Genomic DNA, 11206 nt, shown 5'->3' with positions numbered 1-11206 from the left:
TCAACTCACCCTCTGGAATTCACAGAAAAGAATGGTCTGTAACCTCACACTGGCGAGGAAGACACAGGAGGGCCACTGGGACATACTGGTCTTCCATCTAGCCTTCCATTATTAGTGAGGGCTGGACTCAGTGAGAAACGTTATTTTTAAAATGATATATAGAATCTTTGAGAAAGCTATCTCCAATGTCAACCTCAGGCTCACAAGTGCACACACACACACACACACACACTCACTCACACATACACAAGGGGAGGGGGGGATTTCTGTGAGGCAGACACTTTCCTGTCTGCAATTAAATAGAAGGAAAACCCACACTGCCCATTGAACTTAACAGGCTGCTTTACTCGTTTCTCATCTCTAAAGCAATATGCAGGCTGTGAAACACTGAGTAGATTTGCAAATATTTTCATGAGAACTGGATTCAAGTCAGTGACTTGGTGATATATATCAACCAAAATAGGCAATAATGCCTATAGAGCTTTTATCAAAGTGAAAGAAGAAGGAGGAGGAGGGAGGAGGAGGAATAAGAAAAAGAAGACGAAGAAGAAGAAGAGAAAGAAATTTCACAAAGGCCTAAGTGACTTGAAAAATTCCATCACCATACATATTTTAATAGTTTATTACTTTTTTTTTTTTGTTTCTGTCTCTATTTCCCCTTTTTTCTCCCCCACTCCCACCTGGTCCTTTTCAGTATCTCTGGAAAAGATTTTTGTCCCAAGGGAGAATCAAGGTATTTTTGAGTAGGCAAACAGACAACTCAGAGGGTAAGGACTCAGAGGATAGCCGCCTAACAACTGTCCCGAAATAGCCAAACTATGGCACTTGTCAGTATAAAGCTATTCGAGCTTCCAAAATAGAAACCTACCAGCAATAATCTATTTCAGAGTTCTGTTGTAATCCCCAAATGCCAAACTTTTATAAGACCACTTATATGAAGGCATTAGACAAGAGCATGATAGGAACCCTTTGCAAACATACAATTCACTGCCTAGTCTGACCTTCTATTCATGGCTAGTAATTTCAAGTGCATCCTTAATACTGGCTGTTAATCATACCATTTGTGATTTTTTTTTTTTTTAGGTGTCTTTCTGGGAATCACATACACTGCAGGGTTGTGCTTTGGTTTCAGCATGGCATTTTTCAAACCATCTTTATCAGGTCACACTAACTAACTCTTCAGAGCCTTACGAAGACACTGTAATCACTGTCATTATTCAGATCAAAGACTCTCCGAAGCCTGAACCCATTCATGCTCTGCCCCATTGTCGGTTCTCATCCACGCATCCCTAACACTCTACTCTCAGAGACCTGATATAGTCCAAGACTGACCACCCAGAGGACAGACACAGTGAAACAAGACATTCTACTAATAAAAACTGGGGACTCAAGAAATGGCCCAGTGGTTAAGAACACTTACTGCTTTTCCAAAGAACCAAAGTACAGTTCTAAGAACTCATACTGGATGGCTCACAACCACCTGTATTAACACCTGCCTCAGAAGATCAGACACCCTCTTCTAGCCTCCCAGGAAACCCCACTCACATGGAACACACTCACATCTACACACAAGTTAAAACACATATTAGGGACACAGAGCACTCCAGGCTACTCAACAAAAGATATCTTTCTGCTAGGTTTGTCCCACCAACAGAATCATTGGCAGTAACTACCCATCTGGGCTGAAGACCTTAGGCCCATAAAATAACCACCCAAATGTGATTGTGGCTAGCACAACTCAGGTCATTAGCATGGGAAATATTGGGTTGGTGCACAGTCCTTTTATCAAAAATTCCTTACATAGGGCCTAAGCCCTGGCACCCACTATTTCTTGTATACAGTCCAGAGTTGATTAAGCAAGCGTGTATGTATGACTTTGGTTAGGCCAGTTTCTCAAACTGAGTTTGTGTAGAATCAGCAGCAAGGATATAGCCATGTTTTTCCTTATACATACTTAAGCTGTAAAACAGGGGATGTATGAGTGGGGGAGGGGTGGTATCAGTGGGCAGTTGATTAGAGAAGACAAAAATAGGTACTTGAGTTCTTGATGGGTTACTTCCCAATTTTTGGTTCATGTCTTTCATGAAAAGTACTTTCTGTCTTCCTTGGAACATTATTTTAAAAAATGTTTTTTGTTTATGCTTGTTTTGAAATAAATTTCTCTTACCTGACCCAAAAAATTCTTAATTAATGAAGAAACAGGCTTCATGTAATATCTAGGTGGTTAAATTGGACTTTTTGTTTCTCAGGCTGGCCTTGAACTTGTGATCTCGATTGAGCCTCCCAAGTTCTGAAGGCATGAGTCACCACATCTGCTCAAATACTATTAGTTAATAATTGTCTGTAGACCCAGGTGAGAGTGAGGCATCTCTGCTTAATCTTTCTCTGCAACCGTTAAAGTATAGATTACCATTCAAAATTTTTCCTTTAGAACTGTTAATAAAGGGCACAGGGATATATATCACCAAGTCTATGACCCAAGCTTGATCCCCAGGATCCACAGGTAGAAGGCAAGAACCAACTCTAGCAAGTTGTTCCCTGACCTTCATATATATATATATATATGCTAAGCACACATGCACAGTTGAAGAGAGGCCTCCAGGACTAGTGGCAAGCAAAGGATAAAAGAAGCTATCACAAATGTTGTTGAGTGCATGGCATTATTATCTATCAAATACTGCTAAGTCAGTCTTTCTAGTATGGATTCTGTGCGTACTGCCCTGCCAGTATATTTGTTCTGGGTAGATAGGAAACCACCTACAGATCACACCAAAGCTAAGCTGAGACACCATGTAGGAGGGAAAAGGGGGTTTTTCTCTTCAGCACGAACAGCTTTACACTGAATGTGTAGGTGATAATGTTAAATATGCCACAAAAAATTTCAGATCCTTTTTTTTTTATCCATATGGACTTTCCATGGAATCCATGCCAGCTACTAGCCACTTACAGCCTGCTCCGTGTACACACAGTTTCTGAACTGTTGGAGTTTGGTATCGGATTTCAAATGCTCTTTTACTATGTTCAGCATGGTTTGTAGTTGATAGATTGTTTTCTCTTGGTGATTACTTAGATATACAGATGCTGGCTCTCCACAGACCCTCCTGAATTCTGATATTACAGCCATGTAGCAGTTTACTTTAAAAGGGCTGGGGGGGGGCAGGGCTAGTGGGTAAAGGAACTTGCTGCCAAGGCTGACAACCTGAGTTTAAGCCCCCAGACCCACACAGTGGAAAGGGAGAGCTAATGCCTGTAGGTTGTCCTTTGACATTTGTATGAGTGTATGTTTTATTTTTGTTTGTTTGTTGTTTGGTTGGCTGTTTTGTTTTTGGTGGGGGCAGTCTTCTGTTTGTTTTGTTTTCTTTTGAGACTGGGTTTCTCTAGGTAGCCTTGATTGTCCGGGAACTTGATCTGTAAACCATGACCTTGAACTCATAGAGATCCACCTGCCTCTGCCTCTCAAATGCTGGAATCAAAGACGTGTGCCAGCACTGCCTGGTGAGTGTATTTTTTTTAAATGTTTTTAAAGTCTATCTTTTCAGTGCTGGGGGTAAAACTCAGGTTCTTAAGCCTGCTCTGCAAGCACTCCACCACTAATCTGTATCCATAGGCCCTTAATTCTTAAAACCCACCCTATTACAGTAACATCTCATCTCAAGAATAAATAAAAGTTTGTTGCCAAAGTCATTGTGAGTATAAATAAAGAAAGAAAGGTGACCTTGGAGGAGTTCTAATTTTTAAAAAAGTGTGTGTTTGTGTGTGTGTGTGTGTGTGTGTGTGTGTGTGTGTGTGTGTTTGAAAAAGTCCCATGTGGCCTAAGCTGTGTCTCTAAGTTACAATGTAGCCAAGAATGATTTTGAATTTCTGAATGCTGGGATTTCAGATATGTATACTACACTTATGCTGAATTGGGGCTAGAGCCTTTACGGCTCCATGCACACTCTACCTTCAGCACCTTGTATTTTCCTTGTGTTGATGTTAATTCTTCAAAGGCAAGATTTATCATTTAAATTCAGTCACACACACACAAATGTATATTGAATATTTATAGTAGAAACTTAACTTTTTTTTTTGGTGAAAGAGGAAAAAACTGACTTGGATGTATTTAGCTGATACATGGGACAGCAAGGCAGCAAGCATGTGTCTTACTGTCTCACTAACACAGTATGAGGAGAAAGGCAGAAGATGGGGAGGGGAGAAAAGGGAGTTACCTACATTTCTAAAAGCCTCTTGAAAAACACCCAGACTTTAGTTTTTAATATTTGGTTATTTTTCTCTTACCACAGCAAACATTGCAACTGTAAAATAACTGTCAAAATAATGTTCTTAATTTAATTATTTCATAGTCACCAAAAGTTTGCAGTGTTGAGATCATTTTGGTTTCATCTTTACTAAATGGTAAAATGATAGGTACAAAAAGTTACATTTCATTAAAATAAATTCATGGTTTACTATCTGTAAATGTTCCATTTATATATCTACTTGATGTTCCTGTATGCCTGCAATGACATAAAAGTTTCTTAGATAAAAAAAAGGCTGTAAGTGGAAAAAGTATAAGAAGCCCGTCTTAAAACTCACACAGTGCATGTGCAGAACACATTTTCAGCATTGGCCGATATTCTGATTTTATAGTCGTTATGGGTGAGAAGGCCACTTCATATAAACTTACAGAAGGGCTCTCTTGCTCTTTGTTTTTCCTTCCTGCTCCCACTCTGCCCCTTGCCCCTTCCCCCTCTCTCTCCACATGCTCATGGGGGCCTCTACTCCTCTACTTCTCTTATCTCTCTCTGCCTTTCTCTGCTTTTATTACTTTCTCAACTCCCCATGCCAGAATAAACTCTATTCTCTATACTAAACAAACAAAAGTGTGTTTAGGACCATTTCAAGAACTGGAAATTCCATCCTCATCTCAAGATAAAATTCACTGATTTTTTTTTTTTAAAGAAACTTGTAAGCAACTCAAAAAAGCAGCCTTCAAAAATCAAACATTCTGGGAGGAACTCTGAAAGGGGGACCAGGACAGGGGCAACATTTGAGATGTAAATAAATAAAATAATTAATTTAAAAAAATCAAACATTCTAACACAATATAACTCAAAGATTGGCTAATTGGATGCTTCCACACTAAATAATGGTAATAGACTATGAAAAGGTTTTCTTTTCCACAGTTAGGCTGTAAGATACTAAAAAAGCATTGCAAGGCACTAAAAACACTACAGGTCATTACAGACTTGTCTCGGCAATGAGCTGGTACTTCAGCAGACATTGCTCACTGGTGTCTCGTGCACACTGCATATACTCTTGCAAAGTGCACAAGTCACGCATTCAGAACCACGGCCGCCAAGAGGCTGAGACACAATAAGCCCACAGGTCTTTTGGGTTAATTTTGGTTGTGCCTTCAGAAATCTTTTTTAGTTGCCAATTTTTTATCAACTTCCACCATCGGTTACATGACCTCATTGGGGAGAAGCCCAGGGTTTAAGAAGCTAGAATTCACTAAATAAAATATACATGCATAGGATGCACACACATATATATCACAGGTGGTTGTATGTGCTTGGATAATTTCTAGAAGGATGTAGGGCTAAGGATTCATGTTTACATACAAATTCTTATTTTTTAGTTTATAATAATTTTTAATACTTTTAACTTTTAACCTACCCTATTATTAATAGTTTAATAGGCTTAATTAATTAATTAATTGGCTTCATTAATAGTTTCTGTATTTTAGCACTGTATTAGGTTGGTCATATGAAATTATCATTTTTTAATATTTGGGAGAATATAGATAGTTGAAATTGAGATAAGAGTCATTTAAAATTGATTTATCTATTATTAATTCAGCATTTGAAATACTGTGTGTTCACCATGTACTGCAGCCTTCCAAAATTAATTTAATCAACTCTTAAAATGTGCTTATTCACAAACTAATTTCTACTGGCTTCTGAACCTACTTTAAAAGTAATGTTATAAAAGCATGGTTATGTTGGGAACCCTAGGGTCAGACCCTAGCTCTCTCACTGTGGCTCTGGCCCAGGATAAGGCAGAAACTGTACATGTGACAGGTGGAGCAGTGTGCCAGTCACTGTTATACAAGGCAGACAGCAGGCTGAGCTTTTGTTTGGTTTTGCTTCTCCAGATAGTGTTTCTCTCTGTGCAGCCCTGGCTGTCCTGGAACTCACTCTGTAGACCAGGATGGCCTAGAACTCAAAGATTCTCCTGGCTTTGCCTCCCAAATACTGGGCTAAAAGGTGTGTGCCACCACAGAGCTGAGGCTGGCTTCTTTTTGCCAGGACTGTGCCTTTTATGAGACCCATTCTTCTTTGTCATGCGCAGTGCTTTGTAGGGTGTTTATCAGAACCCCTGGCTACCGCCAACCAAATTCCAGCAATATTTTCTGCCTTTCCTGACAGCCATATTGTCTCAACACATTTCCATGAAGCAAGAGCTAAGAGGTCCGGTTGGGAAGTGAAACTGCCTTTAGTTAAACACCACTGTCTGGATGTATTAATCTTTGCATATAAAATTCTCCACCCCTCTCAAGGATGAGCAGCTGCTCTGATTTCTTTTAAATGGAACTTCAAAACCCCAGGATGAGTTCCTGGAATGGTTTCAAAGTCTGCCTGGCTGCTATAGTAATAATTTATTAGACACAGGGGGGTCAGAGATCCTGCCTGTGATCTGCAAGATAGAGTGCTCAGTTCAGAGCCATCGTCTTGGGCTCTGTTACAACCCTACAATTAACTCCTTGTGTCTCAGTTTTACTGTTTTTCAAGCGAGCTGTTTTACCTCACTCATGTTATAAACATGACCTGGAAGGAGAAAATGAAGAGAGCTAGGAAAGTCTTCTGACCGTCACACAACATACCAAACACTAAGGAGTCAGTACTGTCGGGGGGGGGTGGGGGAATAAACAGCGCATTAATAGAATTGTCGAGATGGCTCAGTGGGTACAGGTGCTTGCTGCCAAGCCTGATGACTTGAGCCAGACCTGTAAATCACTGTGCACAGGGGGGAGGAGCCGCTCCCTAAAGCTGTGCTCTCACCTCTACATGCATGTCACATGAACTTAACCAACATTAAAGTGTCCCATGTGTTTTCTTATTTTCAACTACAGACCATCGTCTTGCTAGTGATCCTTTTCCACTAAAAATGCCAGCAATTTGCTACCACTGAACAGGGAAAAACGTGCTCTGACCACATTAAAGATGCTGCCTGCACCCACTGGCTTCACGCACCAGGACAGGTTTCTTAGTTCATGCCCAGTTATAGTGACTGTACTGCCGTCAAGAGAAACACGCCAGGCAAACACGCCAGAGTTGTGTCAGAGATCCAGGGATGAAGAGTTTAGGAGAAATGAACCCAAACTGTGTGGGGCATAGATGTGTCACACTAATTGAATTAGCTTCTGGGTTTTAGGACCCGATGGAAAGAGACACTGAGACTAGAGAGAAAGAGTGGAAGGGGAAATTACAAGATAAATGTTAATTACTTGAAAAGAATTCAAGGCATAAGAAAGTCAAAATGTTGATAACTTGCCTCTTTATACTTCCTGTACTAAACGTTTTCCGTCAAAACTTAAGTTGTTAAGATTATTCATAGTCTCGTGAGCCGCCATTTCTACGAATAATGTTATTAGCAAGGTTACAGTTGTTTCTAGATTTTCTTTCTTTTTCTCTTACGTAATACTTGGCAAGGCATCTCAGAAAATAAAAGTGACAGGCCACACAAGCCTCACATGAGCTTGGTCCCTGGGGCCCACAGTGGAAAAAGAAGACTGACCCTCAAGAGTTGTTCTTTAACCTCCATATGTGAGTATACCAGGTCCTACACACACACACACACACACACACACACACACCCATGCACATTCTTTTTAATTAAAGAGAATTACTTATTTGGGGTGACAAGGTGGCTCATAAATGCAATTGCTGTATGAAACTACAACTAGAGTTCAATCCCTGGGACCCACAATGGAAGCAGAGAATCAATCCTCAAAAGCTGTGCTCCGACCTCCATCTGCACTACTGCTCTCTAACACACATTATGTTCATGCAATCATAACAAATAAAAACTAAATCTAAAAATGCCATTCTTCCTTAAATGCATGCAGTGGAGCAAGACACCCAATGTCAACTTCTGGCCTCCACACAAATATGCATGAATATACTTACACCCACCTGTTTACCCACACATCATACACAAATGTGTAAACGTTATAACTAAAGTTTACTAATAAAATGAAAGCAACAATAAAGGACCGGCTAGCAAAATTTCACTCTGACATATTCTGGATTATAAAACCTGACCAAGAACTTTACACATCTTAAAGCTTTATGAACGTTGTTTTTAGCAATTGCCTGGTTTTAGGTATCGTCAATGTATGTCCTGCTGTGTTGCTTGTAACTTTGCCACTTAGCACTTGAGCACCTGCCTAGTGGAAATCAATACACACCCTAATTTTGGAATTTTCCAAAGAAAGGTGTGTAAGCTCTTAAGTTGTGGACTGTCTAAACAGAAAGACTGTAACAGTGGTTGTGCTTTGTCCTCTGGCGGGCTTGCTGCTTGTGCTGGAGGCCTCTTGTGTGCTGTGTGTACCTGACATGCTCAGAGGAACAGATGCCCATCGGGTTGAAGATGCCTATTTACATGACAAGGAACAATCTGATCTACCCCAAATCTACCGGTTTCAACATTAGTCACATCTTTGAAAATTATCTCACAGGCACAAAATTAACTATTATTAACCTTTCCTCAATCTACACAGAAAAATATAAAAAAAATTTATATTTCTGTGGATATATGTTGTTAAAGGCCCCACATCTAACTTAACACTAGATTTCATAAGACATGTGTTGCAGTAAATATTAAAAAATATGAATGATTTATCTCTCTACCGGCCCTGAGGTTTCACTCCTCAGTCCTGATTTTAGTTTGGAGCTGCACACTCCTCTGGCATCCAGTCTGAGCCGCCAACACGGCCCAGCTTGTCCGTACAACTCCCTTCCCTTGGCAGTTTACTACTGCCTGTTCTCCGCCTCTGTCCCAGGGTGTTTCTGTACCCCAAAATCCCACACAACACAACTTTACAGCCCGGTAGCTTTTTATACAGGTTTATATGTTCAACTCTTAATCCACAAACCCTCTACACAACAAGGTTGCATCAAATAGACAAAGATACAAACTGCTCTTCATATAAGATGCTAGACCTATAAAATCCTTAATGTTCATAGCTTTTTAACACCAATAAATCCCATCTGGGTCCAGCTGGTCCTTGGGAAGCTCCAAGTTGCCACAGTCTTCCCCTTCAGTCGTCTCCCCTCCTTTGCCTCTCTGACCTCTGACCTCTTGTACTTTGACCTCTTAGACCTCCCTTCTCTCCACCCCTTCACCCGCCCAGTCACTGGTTTTCCTTTATTTTACTAATTAAAAGGGGAAGGCTCTGTTGGAGTGACTAGCTAGCTTTTCTTGGGGAAGTGGAATTAACATTAAAATACAAACAGCTTCAGGACAATCTACGGACATGAATATCATCTCATTGAACATTTGCTAGAGCATAAAAAATTGGATTTGTAGCTCCTTCTTGTCTAAAAAATACATTTGTGAGTATATCTTGTATAGTCTTCACAATAAGCCATCTTAGTGGCTCTCATCTGACCAGAACCAAGGCTAAAGATGGAGTCATCTTTGCCTGAACCCCACTGCTCTAGTATGTGCTCGGAATACAAGTACCAGATACTCAAAGACAGCAGAGGTTTAGCTATTTCCTAGTGAATCTACACTTGCGCACAGTGCAGAGTTAGCCTATGTCCATAAATACTGTCTGGTACTTTTCAAAACTGAACTTTGTGGTGACTTCATTGCTCAGAAGATCCTCACAAAATGAGTTCTTCCATGTAACTTTTACCAACATGAAGAAATGGTGCATAATGGGCGTCTCAAAGTCCTTGAACCCATCCCTAGTCATCATCATTCATATAAAATGAACTGGAGACCACTCAGATCTCTACGGTCCATTTTGCCTAATTCTCAATTCTATAAAAATGAAATTTTACAGCATGTGTACTTTCGGATGTGGCTTCCTGAGTGCCAGATAATATATGTGAGACTAATTCATTAGTGTGTTCAGTTGTATTGTATAACAGTTGGCAGTATAAATTAAATACAATTTATTGTCTGCTTATTCAATCAGCAATCTGAGTGTTTTCCAGTTGGAGGCTCTGTGAGCAGTACTGCTTGGAGCATCCTTTTGTATATTTCATGGTCTATGAGTGTGTCCTGTCGGGTATATACATAGACATGAACTGCTGGATCATATATGAGCATCCATTCACCTTTACTGCAAAACACTAAAAAGCTTCCACACATGACTATACCAATTTTTATAGCCTCCAGTCACTGGTGAGATGGCTTGTACTCATACATGTTAGCTCTGGCCAGTGTTCTCTGTGCAATGTTATACTTTTACATAAATCAATCTATAACAATGTAAAGTGTGTCTTTAAATGTTCATAGGAATTTTGTCATGCTGAGGACTGTTTTTGAGATTATCTATGTCCACACATATAGTTTTAATTTGCCTTTGACCACTATACATCCCAGGGTTTAAAATATGAATCCTATTGATAAACATTGAGGTGACTATTTTTTTTCATGATTATAGATAATGATGTAACTACTTTTTGGCATATGTGTGAGAATTTCTCAATAATATAAATAGTATACCTTCAATTATATTAGTGTGTGTGTGTGTGTGTGTGTGTGTGTGTGTGTGTGTGTGTGTGCTTGTTCTGTTCAAGAGCTTACATATCTAGACCTACACTTTGAAAGGTTTTCTCACAACATGGAGGAATCCGCACTCAGTACCTTCAGAGAACATGCTAAGGTGATGTCAAGAAGGAATGAACAAGGAATCAAGTCAAAAAGTAACTTAAAAAAATAATATAACTCAAATACCTCATTTTACAGAAAAGAAAATGAGAAGCTTGGTTATGCTCACAGGTGGTAAAGATGAAAGCAGAGTTGGCCAGGTACCTACAGTGAGGGCAGGAGCACACCCCATCTTCCAGAGTCTTTACCCCAGCACTCACAACATACAGGTCCCTACAGTGAGGGAATGAAAGAACCCTGCAGAGGGGAGAACCTCAATCAAGTCTCGGGATAACACGATCCCCCAAGAACTCAGGAGAGATCGTCCTTGCTGCAATTA

The sequence above is a fragment of the Micromys minutus genome, assembly GCF_963924665.1.
Source record: "Micromys minutus genome assembly, chromosome: 1".
Classification (NCBI taxonomy): Eukaryota; Metazoa; Chordata; class Mammalia; order Rodentia; family Muridae; genus Micromys; species Micromys minutus.
This window is presented reverse-complemented; position numbering follows the sequence as displayed.